Source organism: Crocuta crocuta, unplaced genomic scaffold (assembly GCF_008692635.1).
Source record: "Crocuta crocuta isolate KB4526 unplaced genomic scaffold, BGI_CrCroc_1.0 scaffold3, whole genome shotgun sequence".
Taxonomy (NCBI): domain Eukaryota; kingdom Metazoa; phylum Chordata; class Mammalia; order Carnivora; family Hyaenidae; genus Crocuta; species Crocuta crocuta.
The window spans coordinates 11,025,696-11,041,957 of record NW_027529934.1 but is presented as its reverse complement, the minus strand read 5'-3'; the positions used below and the strand labels follow the sequence as shown (position 1 = coordinate 11,041,957).

Here is a 16,262-nt window from a genome sequence, read left to right as displayed (position 1 = left end):
GCAATGCAGCAAGCTCTCAATAAAAGTTAAGTGTTATTACTACCCTTACATGTATTTGAGGGTACAGTTTTGAAAGTTTGAACCTATGTACATATGCACCGGGGACACAATGAATTGAAAGAAACAGATAAGTAGAGGAGCTCATTTATTTATTTATTTATAGAAGGTCTTCTAGAGCGTCACTAACACCCTGAGATCCAAGTGGGTGGTAGCACTTAAGAACTTGCTTAGGTCCATCGGGCACTGTGGTAGGAAAAGACGGCTAAGAAAGAAAAGGAATATTCAGTGTGTCAAAAAGCATTTGAACTTTGATACGTATACATGTAGAATATACATTTATCTTCCATAGTCCCAGATGCATGTCTCCACTTTAGTCTCATGTAATTGATGACTACATGATTTGTGACATCGGAGAGGTACACCTGGGCTCTCTACTCCTTCTCCATAAAGTTTGATCTCTGTTGAAATGCAGATCTCTGGAGACAAGATAGCCTGTGGATAGAAATCTTATTTACACTTTAAAATAAATGAGTCTCTGAAAGTAGATTTTGGCAGGCAGTCAGCAGAGGATCCCAAGAATACACACTGGGGGAAAGTGATTAGGTAAGGAAGAGGGCATGGTCCAGGGTGAGGGTAGGAAGGACTGGGCAAAAAAAGACAGTACTGCCCGGAAAGAACAATATATCCTAGCTTGTGTCTTGCTTTTGTTATTAAAAACAGTCTCTATGAAGTTGGAAGGAGCGCTAGTCTGTGAATCCAGTCTTGCCTTAGCCACTAATTATCACAATCACATCATACTAAACAATTTTGAAAATTAATTTCAGCTCTAAAATTATCTGACGGTCTTGGCGGACGTTCCCCAGAATGCAGAGCCTGAGATGAAGGTGTGGGTATGATTCTCAGGCTGCAGGCATGAGGGATAAGAGGAATGAGGTAGGGAAGAAGGGAGAGCCAGTATATGAGTACGTTACCAAATTGGCCTCTGCTATAAGCTACTGGTTCTGGGTCCCCATGAAACTTGAAAGCCCTGATGTTAATTGTCTCAAGGTTGTTGCAAAGAAGAAAAGGGAGTGGGCGTGATAAAAGGGGGAAGTACATGCTCATTACCTCCCCTTCTCATTGGTTAATGATTTACGCCATGGGGCCGAAACAACCCCACATTTTGGGAGTACCACATACATGGATGCTAATCTGATTTCCTTAGCATCCCACTCCAGGACATCAATACAAAGCCCTGGACAGAGACAGGGAACATGTAGGAGATGCCTGAGGGAAGACACTGTCAGGTCCTACCTGCCTGAAGCTGGGGTAGCTTGGATCATAGCTTGAGGGCATATGAAGATACTAGAGGAATGAAAGCTAACGAGGAAAAAAAGTTATATTTCAGCAAAGTCGCTCAGACAATGAGTGAGACATGGGAGAAAGGAGGCAATTTGGGAGAAAGGACAAAATAGGGGTAGGCTGCAGTAATTATATGACTAACAACATTCTTCACCTAAGGAAACTGAAACGTGGAGAGTTGAAGCAATTTGCCCAAGGCAAGGCCAATGTTAATGAGCAGTAGAATCGGGACTTGAACCCAGGCAAGCTGATTGCCAAGCCGGCGCTCTTCACTGCTTTCCAGGGCTGCCCTCAGACTGTAGATTTTGAGGGCCCCCGAACTAAAAATAATAGCAATAGATAAGACAAGGAGAGACTGTGAAAACAATGTCAAAATTATTATTATTATTCAGTTGCTTTTTATGAAGAGATCTGCATAGGTAGGACTAAACAGGCACAAGTCAAAAAATGTTCTTTAAAGGCTCTGGAGGCAGAGACAGGGACAAGAGGGAAAAGTGAAATATTTTTTTTTTGTCGCCGGGAGCTGGTTTGGTTTATCTATCCTATCATTGATCTATCCTAGTCCATCTCCTGACCCTCGAATTCCTCCAGGAAACCCTAGAAAAGTCCAGGAGGTAGGACATGGGAGCGGAGAAGAGATTAGCTTCTCCTGCAGATTCATCCACAATGGCTGACTGTGTGGTAACATGTAGAGATTGCGGACCATTTCCAGTGTCATGCTAACGATCAAAAATCTCTTTACACTGGTTCTCATCACTAATGTCATACTTGGGGGCTGGGGGAATATGAAAAGGTGACTTTTTTTTAAAACTTTTTTTTTAATGTTTATTTATTTTTTAGAAAGAGCCAGGGAGGGGCGGGGTGGGGAGAGGGGGAAGAGACACAGAATCCAAAACAGGCTCCAGGCTCTGGAATGTCAGCACAGAACCCAACAAACCCACGAACCGTGGCTTGAACCCACCAACTGTGAGATTATGACCTGAGCTGCAGTTGGACACTTAACCAGCTGAGCCACCCAGGCACCCCANTCAGAGAGAGAGGGAGACACAGACTCCGAAACAGGCTCCAGGCTCTGAGCTGGCAGCACAGAGCCCGACGCAGGGTTCGAACCCACGAACCGCGAGATCATGACCTAAGCGAAAGTCTGACGCTTAACCGACTAAGCCACCCAGGAGCCCCAAGTGACATCTTTTTAAAAGTAGTGTGGCTCATTTATAGTAAAGCCAATACTAAATTCCTCTCTCTGGGGGCCCCTGGTGGCTCAGTCAGTTAAGCATCTAACTTTGGCACAGGTCACGATCTCACGATTCATGAGTTTGAGCCCTGTGTTGGGCTCTGTGCTGATAGCTCAGAGCCTGGAGCCTGCTTCAGATTCTGTGTCTCCCTCTCTCTCTGCTCCTCCCCCATTGACGCTCTCTGTCTCTCTCTCAAAAATAAAGATAAAAAAAGGAAAAAAGTTTTAAAATCCTCTGTCTGATTCAGTTTTCTGTCTTGAAACTCTTTTTCCTGCCCCAGACAGGATAAGGTCCTGCTTGCTGGTTAAGTATTTCTTTTTTTTTTTTTTAATGTTTTATTTATTTCTGAGAGAGAGAGACAGCATGAGCAGGGGAGGGTCAGAGAGAGAGGGAGACACAGAATCTGAAACAGGCTCCAGGCTCTGAGCTAGCTGTCAGCACAGAGCCCGACACAAGGCTGGAACCCACGAACCGTGAGATCATGACCTGAGCCAAAGTCGGACGCCTAACCGACTGAGCCACCCACGTGCCCTGCTGGTTAAGTATGTCAAGTGATCACCTAGTTGGAAGCATTCATCACACTAGGCCTGATAAAGTGTAGCTCAGAAAAACATGAACTTAAAAGAATGAGTTCTGCAGAAGATTGCATCAAGTGATGTGTACATACAGTGCTTTCTAAATAACTGTCTCCTGCAAAGCACTAAATGGTTTTGATGTTATCCTCAATGAATGATCCTTCCCAGAATGTCTGGTCCTCTATGTAATGAGGCTGTTTTATTTAGTTTATTTTAGCACATTTCTACAGGATAGGTAACTTATTACTACAATCGAATTAAAAGTAAAATATTTGTACCAACTATAATGGTTATACTTGGTACTGCTTCAAAACCAAAAAAAAAAAAAAATTAAAGTTAGGTTATTTTTTCTTCTCTTGTCTCCCTTATGAAGGCAATAAAAGAACGGAAAGCCATTGTGCTGTAACTGGAAAATTAATCACATCAAATATTCTCTTATACTAATCAAGTTAAAAGTCTAGAATTAGCTTATATAAAACAGATGTTTACATTCTTATTCTTTTGGTACTAATGTCAAGAGAAGAAAGCACAGAATAACTATGTCATGGCGTACTTCGGGGAATGTCACACTCTGCTTTTACTTTTTGTAATGAAGCCCCAAAGCCTGTGGTCAGCAAGGGGGACAGCCCCAGAAGGAGGCAAAGCACCAGGGCCCGGGTCTCCTACTCCTTACAGTCAAAATTCCCATCGTCTGGAATGGAATGGGAAGTAAGCTGCCTAAGGAGGAGAAAACTGGCTCTCGGCGAGGGGGAAAAGACACAGGCACCATGTAGCTGGTCCAAAGGTAGCCTCCCTTTTGGCTCAGCCAGTGTCCTGGCTCTTTAGGACTTGTGATTCTGGTTTGTGTTTCAGTTGTGATCATCTCTATAAGGACCTCAGCTATCCACCCCTTCCCCAAATAAAGACTGAGAGGCCTACAGGCTGTCCTCATGCTACTTGAGAAGAATAGTTTGAAGTCTAAGTGAACACTTAATGGAAAGAGCCTGAACCGAGAATGCCTTTGCCTCACTTCCTGAAAAAAATGTTGAAGAAATTAAAATGTATCCTAAACGACCTCTCCCGATGTCCTCCCACACCTCCATCCTCTCTCACAGGTAGCTTCTGTCCCCGTAAAGTCAGGACCCTGGCAATATCCACACATCCGGTCTTTTCTGCCACCTTATCCCAATTCAAAAGCTAGAAAGGATTTTAGAGATCATTTTTCTACCCTGGGGCCTTCATTTTGCAGAGAGAAACTGAGGCCCAGAAAATGACTTGTCCCAGATCTCATAAACTTTTGAAGTAGTGCTGGCAGTCTGTTTCGAACCTGTAATCATTACTCTTCCACCTCACCAGATGGACTAGCTAATAATCGCTGAGTGCTTACTATGTCCAAGGCACTATTAAGTGCTTTACATGTATGCACACATTTAATCACCTTTAACTCTTACTCGAAAACTGTAAGGGTGCTAAGAGAATGATCCCCACTTCACAGAAGAGGAGATTGAAGATGAAGTTCACACAAAGAAGCTAGACCATCTGTCATGATCTTCACATCTTCTTCCTCTTCACGTTTATTCTCCTCCCTTTGTCTCCTATTCACATTGTCCCTGTTATTTTACAATAAAAGTGAACATTCTAAGAATGAGACTTTGAAATATATCACTGCTTTACAGTATACTTCAGAGTCTTGGCATTAATATAATAGCACCCATACTATATAGGCCTTTTCAGGAAAAAAGAAATGATACCATAGTCTTGGCTTCTTTTGCTTTGTGAATTATCCATGAAGCATTCTTTGGCCTTGAATGAGTTTTTCCTGCCTGTAAGCCTATTTCTGAGCTCTCTCCCTCATTATTTATCAATTCAAACTAATTTTATAGTTTTCCCACAATGCTATGAATTCCTTGAGAATAAAGGGCTGTGCTTGGTTCACTTTTATAAGCCCATAGTGCCCAAAACACTGTAGGGATTCAATAATATATAATGAACTGCTGAATGTATAATGATTAATAATAATGATAATAAAAGTAACAGCCATCTAACAAGTATCTTAACATACATGAATATATGAACTCATCTGCATGAATAGTCACAATAACCTTGTAAGATATATGTTACTTAACTGTTTAAGAGACAAGCAAAATAACTCAGAACATCAAGCAACTTGCCCCAGATCACATCAGTAGCATGTGATACAGCCAGGAGTAAAACCTAGATCTTCCAGCACTCTTTCCAAAACACTCCATTGCCACCATGCAAAATAATTTTATTACTAGCCCCAATATGACATTTTTATGAAAATAAACATTCTGTAGAGTAAATTTAGCATTATAAGGCTAATATAGTTAGTTAGAACATCTTATTAAATCTTTTAAATGTTTATTTTTGAAAGAGAGAGAGAGAGAGAAAGAGAGAGAGAGAGAGAGAGCACGGGTGAGAGCACACTATGCGCAAGCTCACAAGCAGGGGACCGACAAAAAGAGACAGGGACAAAGGATCCTAAGTAGGATCTTTGCTGTCAGCACAGAGCCGAATGCGGGGCTCAAACTCAACAAACCATGAAATCATAACCTGAGCCAAAGTCAGAAGCTTAAGTGACTGAGCCACCCAGGCGCCCCTAAACCATCTTATTTATGCAAAAATTATCTTTACTTACCTCCAGAGAGATAATTAAAGGGTTGTAAAAGTAAGGACAACTTAGCAGTAAGCAGCTTAAAAAAATGGTTTTTCAAAAAGGGAATGGAGAAAGCTGTGAATATCTAGCCACTCACCTGTTGATTAGAAGAAAACATCCATTAGTGCTTGTGACCAGTCCCTATTAACCATCAGGGGCTATGAAGAAGGGGAAGATTGATGTTCCAATATGGATTTACTTGATATGGAAAAATATGAAAAGCATGAAAGTCCAGTTCAGGTGGTAGATATAATCCAATTCCTATTTTGACCTTTATTCTAAGTATGATTTTTTTAAGAGTGAAATCTTTCTTCTCTTTTTATACACACCTTCCTCCCACATCTCCAAAGTACGGGCTTTCCTAGGCTAAGGCTTTGATTACAGATGTAAAGAATTCAGATGTAAAGATGTGTCAGAATTCAGGGAGGGGAAAGAGCTTTGAAAAATCAGAAAACACCTACTATTCTAGACAGCTGGGAATCTGTCCTAATTTTCAAAAACAGAAGAAAAATTCTAACTTCTCTTCTTATCTTACATTCCAACATTTAACAACTCTCTTTATCAGAATATTTCCCCCTTATATTTCTTCTAATATAATTTAAGCCTCTTTCTTCTTTTTCCGTTTTCAGAAGAACTACAGCTGGTCACAACCTTCCACATACTTTTTTTCTATGCCGATTAATGAAAGAGGAGAAGTGTTGACTTCAGTAATAATAAATTGGGTTCAACTTTCTGCCTTCACTTTTTTATTTAAATACCTTAGTCTTATTCAAAACACATCAATCAAAATATAATAAGCAAGTGCAGGTTCCTCTAAGGATATAAGGGAATATTTCATGAAAACTGATTTTCTTTCTTTGTTTCTTTTTTTTATTTTCAGCCATACTCAGTTAAAAATCTTTGTTTAAATTTTATTAATGTTTTTTAGTTATTTCTGAGAGAGATAGAGAAACAGCGTGAGTCGGGGAGGGTCAGAGAGAGAGAGGGAGATACAGAATCTGAAACAGGCTCCACGCTCTGAGCTAGCTGTCAGCACAGAGCCCGACTCAGGGCTTGAACCCACGAACCGTGAGATCATGACCTGAGCTGAAGTTGGACGCTTAACCGACTGAGCCACCCAGGTGCCCCCCGCCAAAAAAAATCTTTTTTTTTTTCTTAACTTAAGTAAAAAGGATGACAATGCTGGGGCATCTGGGTGGCTTAGTTGGTTCAGCATCTGACTCTTGATCACAGCTCAGGTGATGATCCCACAGTTTGTGAGATCCAGCAAACGCCAATTGAAAGAAGTCCCAGCGGTCAAAGCTGGAACAATTTAAGCAACAAAATAACAAAACATTGATTATAATCCATTGTGTGAAATAAGTATCATGGAGCCCATTAGGATGCAAATAAATTGAATGAATAAACAAGTAAATGATCTTTTCCCATACAGAAGAGTTCTAAGTGATATATGTACATAACCCCGTATCAAAAAGATGGAGGATAAATACCCACCCCTCAAATGTGGGCTGCACATAGTAACTAACCCCCAAGAGATAGTAACTTTACAGAGGAGGAACCTGGCCACTGCTAACTCCCCCAGGTGATCAAGGTTAATTAACATCAAGAGTAAAAAGTCACGTTGATAGCACANTAAGTTCCTCCTAATCCTCCTATACGTGCAAACATATGGTATCTGTCCTTCTCTGCCTGACTTATTTCGCTCAGCATAACACCCTCAAGGTCCGTCCATGTTGCTTGCTACACATGGCCAGATTTCATTGTTTCTCATTGCCATGTAGTATTCCATGGTATAGATAAACCACATCTTGATCCATTCATCCGCTGACGGACACTTAGGCTCTTTCCCTGTTTTGGCTATTGTTGAGAGGATAGCACATACTCTCGATATGATGTGATGAGAAAAGCATCTGTCGTCTTCCTTTTAATAATCTCCTCGAGACTTCTTGTCATGGTCTAGAGAATCCTAATGTGCAATATGCTATCCTGGATGGGATTCTGGAATAGGAAAGGAAAATTCGGCAAAAACTGAGCAAATATGAACTAAGCATGGTGCAAGTTCAGTTAATATTTAGTTAATAATGGTTCACCAGTTATAACAAATCTATCATAACAATGAAAGATGTTAACTCTAAGGGAAACTGGCTATAGACGAGAAAGGAACTTTTTTTTTAATCTTCCTTTTTTTTTCTTTCATAGTTTATTGTCAAGTTGGTTTCCATATAACACCCAGTGCTCCTCCCAACAAGTGCCCTCCTCCATGCCCATCACCCCCCTTCCCCTCTTCCCCATCCCCATCAGGCCTCAGTTTGTTCTCAGTATTCAAGAGTCTCTCCTGGTTTGCCTCCCTCCCTCTCCCCCACTATTTTTTCCCCTTCTCCTCCCCCATGGTCCTCTGTTAAGTTTCTCCTGTTCCACTTATAAGTGAAAACATATGGTATCTGTCTTTCTCTGCCTGACTTATTTCGCTCAGCCTAACACCCTCGAGTTCTATCCACATTGCTACAAATGGCCAGATTTCATTCTTTCTCATTGCCATGTAGTATTCCATGGTATAGATAAACCACATCTTCTTGATCCATTTGTCCGTTGATGGACACTTAGGCTCTTTCCATGATTTGGCTATTGTTGAGAGTGCTGCTATGAACATTGGGGTACACGTGCCCCTATGCATCAGCACTCCCGTATCCCTTGGGTAAATTGCTAGCAGTGCTATTGCTGGGTCATAAGGGATAGAAGGGAACTTTCTATACTGTCTGCACGATTTTTCTATAAATCTAAAACTATTGTAAGATAAAAAGGTTATTTATAAAACAAATAGCATAAGTAGCCCCCAAACCATTTTTAGAGAGGCATGAATAAGGTACCATCAAGAAATCCAACTAATTTTTATTAGTCATTTTGCCATTCAGACAATAAAATGAATTAAATAATTCATGGTAATTCGTGAGTACATTTTATCAGCAGAGTCATGTCTTGCACTTAAAAGACTGAACATCTGAAAGAAATTCTATTGGGCCTATTGGAAATCAGACTAACGGCATTATGTACCATAAATAAACATTGAAAATGTACCCTAAAGCAATAATGCTACTGTCGCTCACTGCCATATGGCAAATCATTGCCACTTAGGCAAAACTTAGAAAGTATAGTGTTATTACTGAAACACTAAGGATGGAAGAGATCCATGATTCTTTTTTTAAATTCTATAATAAATTGCAACTGCTACCTCAATCAGAACGGCACACCAATGAAACCAGAGTCACTAGCTTGTGTACCGCTCAGTTTCACTATGGTGTTGGTGACAAACTCCAGCCCAATAACAATTTGTGGACTTGGAGCCACTAGGCAGTGTAGTACAAGCGTGTGCCACCCAAGAGAGCATAAACCTAAACTCTTCCCCGGAAAAACTGCCTAAACAGAACACCTTATTGATGACAGATCAGGTGTGTTATTTTCTTATGGAACTTGAGCTGCATTAGCCTATAAATGACCCTGGTGGGCAAACTTAGCTGAGACTTGATGGACAAAATCTTAGCCAAATCCTTCCACTCACACTGTGGCTAATCCCAAGTCCCTCAGTAGAGGATTTTCTGTACTGCATTGAAAGCATCTCTGCAAATTTCTTTTGCTGTGACTTATAAGCTGGCCAAAAAGCTAAACATCAAGAGTGCACAGAAAAAGGTTTCTTCCCACCGGGCTTGTAGTTTATGCCTTAAAGTTGATTTTCTAAACACAAACGCACAATGAATTATTGGAAGCATGAAAACTCATTCAGTCATCCCCAAAGGGTATTTTTTAATGCTAAATATTTAGCTATATGCTGAAACAGAGTATAAAATTAGAACCATATTTAACAGATGTTGAAGAAAAATGGCGATGTGCCAACTAATTCAAACTCCTAACATTGCTGCTATCATCTTACATAAGGAACAAAATAAACAATGATGAAATGACTACACACAAAAAATGACAAAGTAAGATTCAGAGATATCTAGTGTGTAACACATGTACACAGAGTCACAATTTGTGTTCTATCTTTCAACTGAGTTCAGCCCAAAGAAAATCATAATTCTAGTGTTTGTGACTTTAGTTCTCTCAAGTGGCTCATTTCACCCAACCAGCAATTAATCATCAATATTTTAAATTTCCTAATCTTGTTTTTCACAAATCAAGTATCTTTACCAATCTTAAGTAAGCCTCAGAACTCTCCTACGGAAAATTCAGGAAGAGCATTTGTCTTCCACTAAGGCAAAGCTATGAAGACTAAGCTCATTGATTTACAGCTGCCCTAAAATTTGCAGAAAGGCCAGAAACTAGTTTCCAAGGTGGTAACAGAAGCATTACTCAAAAAAAAAATGACTGCATTCTAAATGAGAGGGAAGTGTGAGAAGTTTTCATCCCTACCCTCAGCTTCGGCCCCAATCTGCACGTGTGTATTTGATCAACATTTATTACTTATAAGTCATTCAACAATAGTCATTGAGAACCTTCTCTGTGCTAAACACTAGGAAAATGCCATAAAGAAATGGTAACCTCCTACCCACATTAAACAGATATCTAGAGCTTTTGTGAGTTTTCTAGAGTTTTCATTAATCTCATCAGAGATGTTGGAGTTTTAATAATCAACATTATACCTTATCTGTGCTTCTACTATGTGACTAGTCTTATTTGCATGGAACAACAACGAATTACAACCCGAGAGTTCTACCAAATAGCTGTTTTATTCTTAATTGTTTGGGATCAGAAGCGGTATTAGGAAAAGTGTGAAAACTAATATTGCCCTCTGCTGGCATATCACTCAAGTAAAAAGCATTGTGTTCATTTTGTCATTCTACCCAATTCTCAGTCACCGGGGATACATTTTGTCATTAGGAGATTAGGGTTTGCTTTTTTTTTTTTTTTTTTTTTTTTTAAATATTTTGTATTTATTTCTGAGAGACAGACGGCGTGAGCAGGGGAGGGTCAGAGAGAGAGGGAGACACAGAATCTGAAGCAGGCTCCAGGCTCTGAGCTAGCTGTCAGCACAGAGCCCGATGCGGGGCTCAAACCCATGAACCGCGAGATCATGACCTGAGCCGAAGTCGGACGCTTAACTGACTGAGCCACTCAGGCACCCCAAGGGTTTGCTTCTTATAAGTAATATTTGGAATTCCTTCTGAAACAAAATCCCAAGTGTCTAGGCAGTGATGGTTAACACCATAAGCACCAAAATAAATGGTTTTTAAAATAAAACTCGACCGACATGATAAGACAATGTCTCCCCGCCTAGTGGTTCAAAACCAGGGACATCTTAACTTTACTTTATTAACCCTGACTCTAATTATCCAAGACTCACTTGGTTCCTGCCAACTAGATAGCTCTGAAATTTGAGTGGCCTTTGTCAGCCCACAGAATAGACTGCTGTACTTCTCTTTTGACCACTGAGGTGTATGAAGCTGCTCCAGTTAAAATTTCAGATGGGGCATGAGGTTTGGAGATGGAGATCTCAAGATCTTTGTAGAAACTCTTAGTTTTAGATGATCCTATGTTAATATGCTGAGAGGTTTAATGAAACAAAAGCTCGTTAGTTAAAAGGATTTGAATCATGCTTGGGAGTTGCTTCCATTTTTTTTAATGAGCTTCTCTTTTTTGATAAATGTAGATGAATTCAAGAAGCTTTTGTTGGGTACCTGAGTGGCTCAGTTGGTTAGGCATCCAACTTTGGTTCGAGTCACGATTTTGGGGCTCTTGATTTCAAGCTGTGCTGACAGCTCTGAGCCTGGACCCTCCTCAGATTCTGCGTCTCCCTCTCTCTCTGCCCCTCCCCTGCTTTTTCTCTTTCTCTTCCTCTCTTCTCTCTCTCAAAAATAAATAAACATTTAAAAAAGAAGCTTTTGTTGTGAATAGGGGTCTCTTTTTGCATGTTTGTATTTCTAGTACTTAGTGTCATATATATAATACATATTTAAGAAAGGCTTGTTGAATGGGTAAACAAATTGGCCTATTCCCTTTACTGTGTTTAATCAAATCAGTCCTTATTTCACAATAAAATGCTTAAGGTGGAATGTGGTATGGTACATAGGAAGAACATACATTTTGGAGTTGGACAAACTTGGACTTAAATCCTAGATTTGATACCCAGCTGAGTGGTAAGAAAGCCACCTGACCTCACAAGCTGCAGCTTTCTCATTTGTAAAATAAGAAACACTCTACTTTCTTCCTGTGTTGTTGTAAGGGATTACATGAGATAAAATTTATCAAATGTCTGACACATAATGAACCTCCAAAAATTTCAGTCTCTTTCTTTTCCATTTAGGTAAACTGCTAACTTCTTTCTTTTTTTTTTTAATGTTTACTTACTTTTTAATTTTTTGATAGAGCAAGTGACAGTACAAGCAGGGGAGGGACAAAGAACCCGAAGCAGGCTCCAGGCTCCGAGCTGTCAGCACAGAGCCAGTAGCCGGCTTGAAACCCACGAACTGCGAGATCGTGACCTGAGCCGAAGTCAGAAGCTTAACCTACTGAGCCACCCAGGCGCCCGTCTTTTTAATCAGGACTGTAGAATAGATTATACATCCATTTTGAGAAGAGAGTCTAGGAAATGTGTTGTGATTACACTATTCATTTAAATTTTCAAACCTTTCGTTCCGCACTAGGAATAAGAATATGTATACAGTGGTCCCTTCTCATCCACAGGGAAAATGCTCCAAGCCCCTGGGTGGATGCCTGAAACCATTCATACCATCAAGCCCAATATATACTATGTTTTTTCCTATACTTAGCTATCTATGATAAAGGTGAATTTATAAATTAGGCACAGTAAGAGATTAACAATAATAACTAATAATAAAACAGAACAAGCATAATAATTTATTGTAATTAAAGTTATGTGAATGTGGTTTCTCTCAAAATCTGTTATTGTACTGTACTCACCCTTCTTGTGAAGATGGAAAGATGATAAAATGTCTGCATGATAAGTAAGAAGTGAGGAAAACGAAAGCAGGCATTGTCACCTAGCATTCGGCTGCTATTGACCTAAGAATTCCTCAGAAGGAAGATTACCTGACTCCAAACCACAGTTGACCACTTGTAACTGAAACTGCAGAAAGCAAAACCAGGGATCGGGAGGGACTGCTGTATATAAGCTCCCATATTTCGCCTGCTTTAGAGCTTCTTCTGACTTTAAAGTAGGTTACCAATGCTAGAAAAGGCACCAGCAGGATTTATGTTACTTACCATCGTTTTCCAGTTATGTAAAAGTGGAGAAATTATAAGGCCTTCCATGAGATTAATGATTTGCAGGTTTCAAAACGCTTTACTATGTACTCTCTTCCTTCACCCTGACATTAGTCCCTTAAAGTGAAGGAAATAGAGGAGAAGAAGGGGGCTGCCAAATGTGGGAAATAAAACCAGAAGCCCCGTGTTCTGACTTGTCCAGGGCTCATTCCTGACCCATCTGGGATGCATTGAATTGTGTGCTCGCCTCAGGAGCTGCCATCAGTGCCCCCTGCCCTCCACTTTGGGCATTGCATCCTGGAACCGAGCCCTCTCATGTTGCCAATGGGATTGCGGTCTACTAGCTAAAGGAGACAACCAAGTCATGAGTCCTGGGGCTCATTTTTTTGTTTTTTCAGTGACTCACAATGAAACATGTGATGAGTTGTTTGGAATTAACTACTTTTCCAGCGTTTTACAAAGCCTGAAAGCCCTTGGTGTTTTTTTTGTTTTTTAACAATTCTGGGGAAGTTCTCAGTTTATTTTCAACACTAAAGATGCTACATCAAGTGTGAGCAAAATGGAAAAGTTGAAGTTCTTCTGTAGGGCTACAGACTCAGAGTCTCCATTAGAAACAGCTGTGCCTGTAAGTTTTCTTCCGTGATGCGTTTATTGACATTCTTGTTGTGTTGCCAGTGCTAGCTGGTGGCCAGCTGTTCTCGTGATATTTTAATTAAAGAAGCTCCCACACCATCAAGAAATACTCTGTCCAAAGATGTATAACACCTGTCTGCTTCTGTTCCGGTATCAGATCTATCTCCATGTCTAGTCCCAAAAAATATAATTCACTCTTACTTTTGCTGCCCCNCTTTCAACAGATTCTCAAATGATACATTATTTGGGAAAGGACTAAAGAAGATTGGTTAGATAGGAGACCCCCTTTATATTAATTTTCTTTGGAAATAAAGTAAAAATTGTTTCTTGTCTCAGTCAACAATGGGAGGCTTCTGAGGGTAAGTTAGAGACTAAATAAAGGATAAAAACACAGGATAGGAAAGTTAACTACAAATAGTGTATATGCTAACAAGCAACAGATGATGAATATCTTGAAAAGAGGTAATAAAAAAGAAACTTTACCACCATAGTTTTACCTCTGTGAATATATTAACAGCCAATGTATGTATCAACCTCTAGAAGAGGCTTTCTAAAAGGCAAATATCATCTTTCAAGTTTTTAAGCTCATGCTATATCCAAAAAGAAAATACGTATTTAATTTTAGTAAATAATAATGTATAAGTCAATGGATCATAATTTGCCAGTATGACCTGCTTTTCTCTACTCATCTTTCCATTGACCAAGTAAAGCAGCCAGTTCACAGTCATTGTCCATCTTCCTTCTCTATCATAGTAGAGAAAGGATTTCAGAAGTTCTGAAGTTGTCTTACAAAACCCAACACCAAAATGTGGTATGGTATTGGCCAAACTCATCAATGTATTCCCCCAAATTGCCTTCAAATTTGGAATTTAATAAGAAATCTCATTTCAATTCCTACAGATACACAAGGCATCCTACACTACCCCCCCCTTCCTATCCCTACCTCCATTCTATCCTTTCCTTCTTTAGCATTCCTCCTGGCCCTGTCTCTACTCCCCACACCCCCTTACCTTCTTTCCCCACAAAAACAGAAAGAAAAAAAAAAACCACGAAGTATAGATTTCTGTCAGAGGCAGAGAAATTAGCCCAGGACTTTATTCAATAGCATAATAATTGAAGAAATGTTCTTGGATCTGTGGCCACAATTTCTAGAGACTCACCATTTCCACCTTCTTCCTATTTTTCCTGTTTCCTTTCTCTTTAAGTATCTCTCAATGACTGATTGCTTTAAGAAGCCCTAAGAAAAACCACATTTTGTTGTCACAAATCCAATGCTTCTTATCACCTTCAATTTGGCCAATACTAGCCTTTGAGAAAACAAACAACAAAAATAAGGAAAGGGAACCATGACCACCTTTTTTTTTTTCTCCCCCTTCCACTCTGAAAGAAGAAACTGTTAGACAATGGGAAAGGGGCAGGCAAGCAAGAAAATGGCAGCAAAATATACACAGGCACACACCTTGCATGATGGGCAAATTTTGGATTGAGAAAGAATAATTGAATGGTAAAATGAAGTCCATATTAGCAGTGAAATGACAACGCTAACACTTAAATTTGGAGAAGAGTTACAGTTGGCTCACTTCTAGCAAAAATCTCAATTTCTTATCCCTACAGGTTTATTAGCACAAGAACGGAGCACAGTCAGGCTGTAAAAAGTTACAGCTTTCAAGACAAAAGTGGGTTCTACAATAAAATGTGTAAACTTTGTTTCTTCAATGCCTGAGGCACTGTTTCCAGAAGTGTTTTTAGCCTAGTATTATGTGCACATACAGAATATCAAATAAAACTTTAAGTGGGAAATTTAATAAGGTTCATACTTTTTTAAAGAAAACTGGTTTTAGTGTGAGATGCACGCCAGTGCTCACATTCTATATGATTTTTCCCAGCGGTGGTAAAAATGTTTACACTTACTATGTGGTTCAGGAAAAGTTAATAATTAGTTCAAATTTGTACGATATTTCTGTATTATGTCAAATCTAACAAAATTCAGTCAAGATTTACAGAAAACTCATCAAATGTTTTAAGACTTCCTGAAATTCCATCTCCTCCCCACAAAGACTTGCCTCAGTAAGGTAGCAATTTCCTGCCTTCTTACCCTATCCTTGTCTTCTCAGTATAACATTCATAAATCTGAACCCATTTTAAGTGCTTTAAGGGAAACGATGGAGCTAGGCCAGAAGACCAAAAGATATGTGAAGCCCTGATTTTCAAAGGAGTGGGGAGCAGGAGAAACAAAATATAAGGTCTATAAAGCTAAAGGCTTTATCTTACTTTTTTATTGCCAGTACCTAGTATAGTGTCTGTAACATGAATGAGTAAACAAATGAATGGAGAAACATTGAAAGAGATTCGGAAAACCATAGACTGGCAAATATAACATCTACCTTTTCTTGAAATGCCAACTATGTCAACGAATTATTCACCCTTTAAAAAGAAAGGGAGCCTGGATTCACTGAAAACAAATCATGTCATGCTAACCCCATCAGGATTTTACTCTTTGCTCTGATCAACTTGGATCAAAACATAATCAGCATACTCATCAAGTTTGTGAATGTCACAAAATTGGTGAGGACAGTTAATACACTAGATAATACATGGGGCACC

General features: G+C 39.6%; 1 long non-coding RNA gene across 6 annotated transcripts in view; it reads right to left on the bottom strand.

The window, feature by feature from the left end:
• Positions 1-7,446: 7,446 nt before the first annotated feature.
• The window catches only part of LOC144230807 (uncharacterized), a 293,282-nt gene continuing 284,466 nt past the window's right edge, over positions 7,447-16,262 (bottom strand). For all 6 annotated transcript variants that reach the window (XR_013334886.1, XR_013334887.1, XR_013334882.1 and 3 more), the window contains one exon: positions 7,447-7,805. This is a non-coding gene — a long non-coding RNA (uncharacterized LOC144230807). The remainder of the gene's footprint in view (positions 7,806-16,262) is intronic.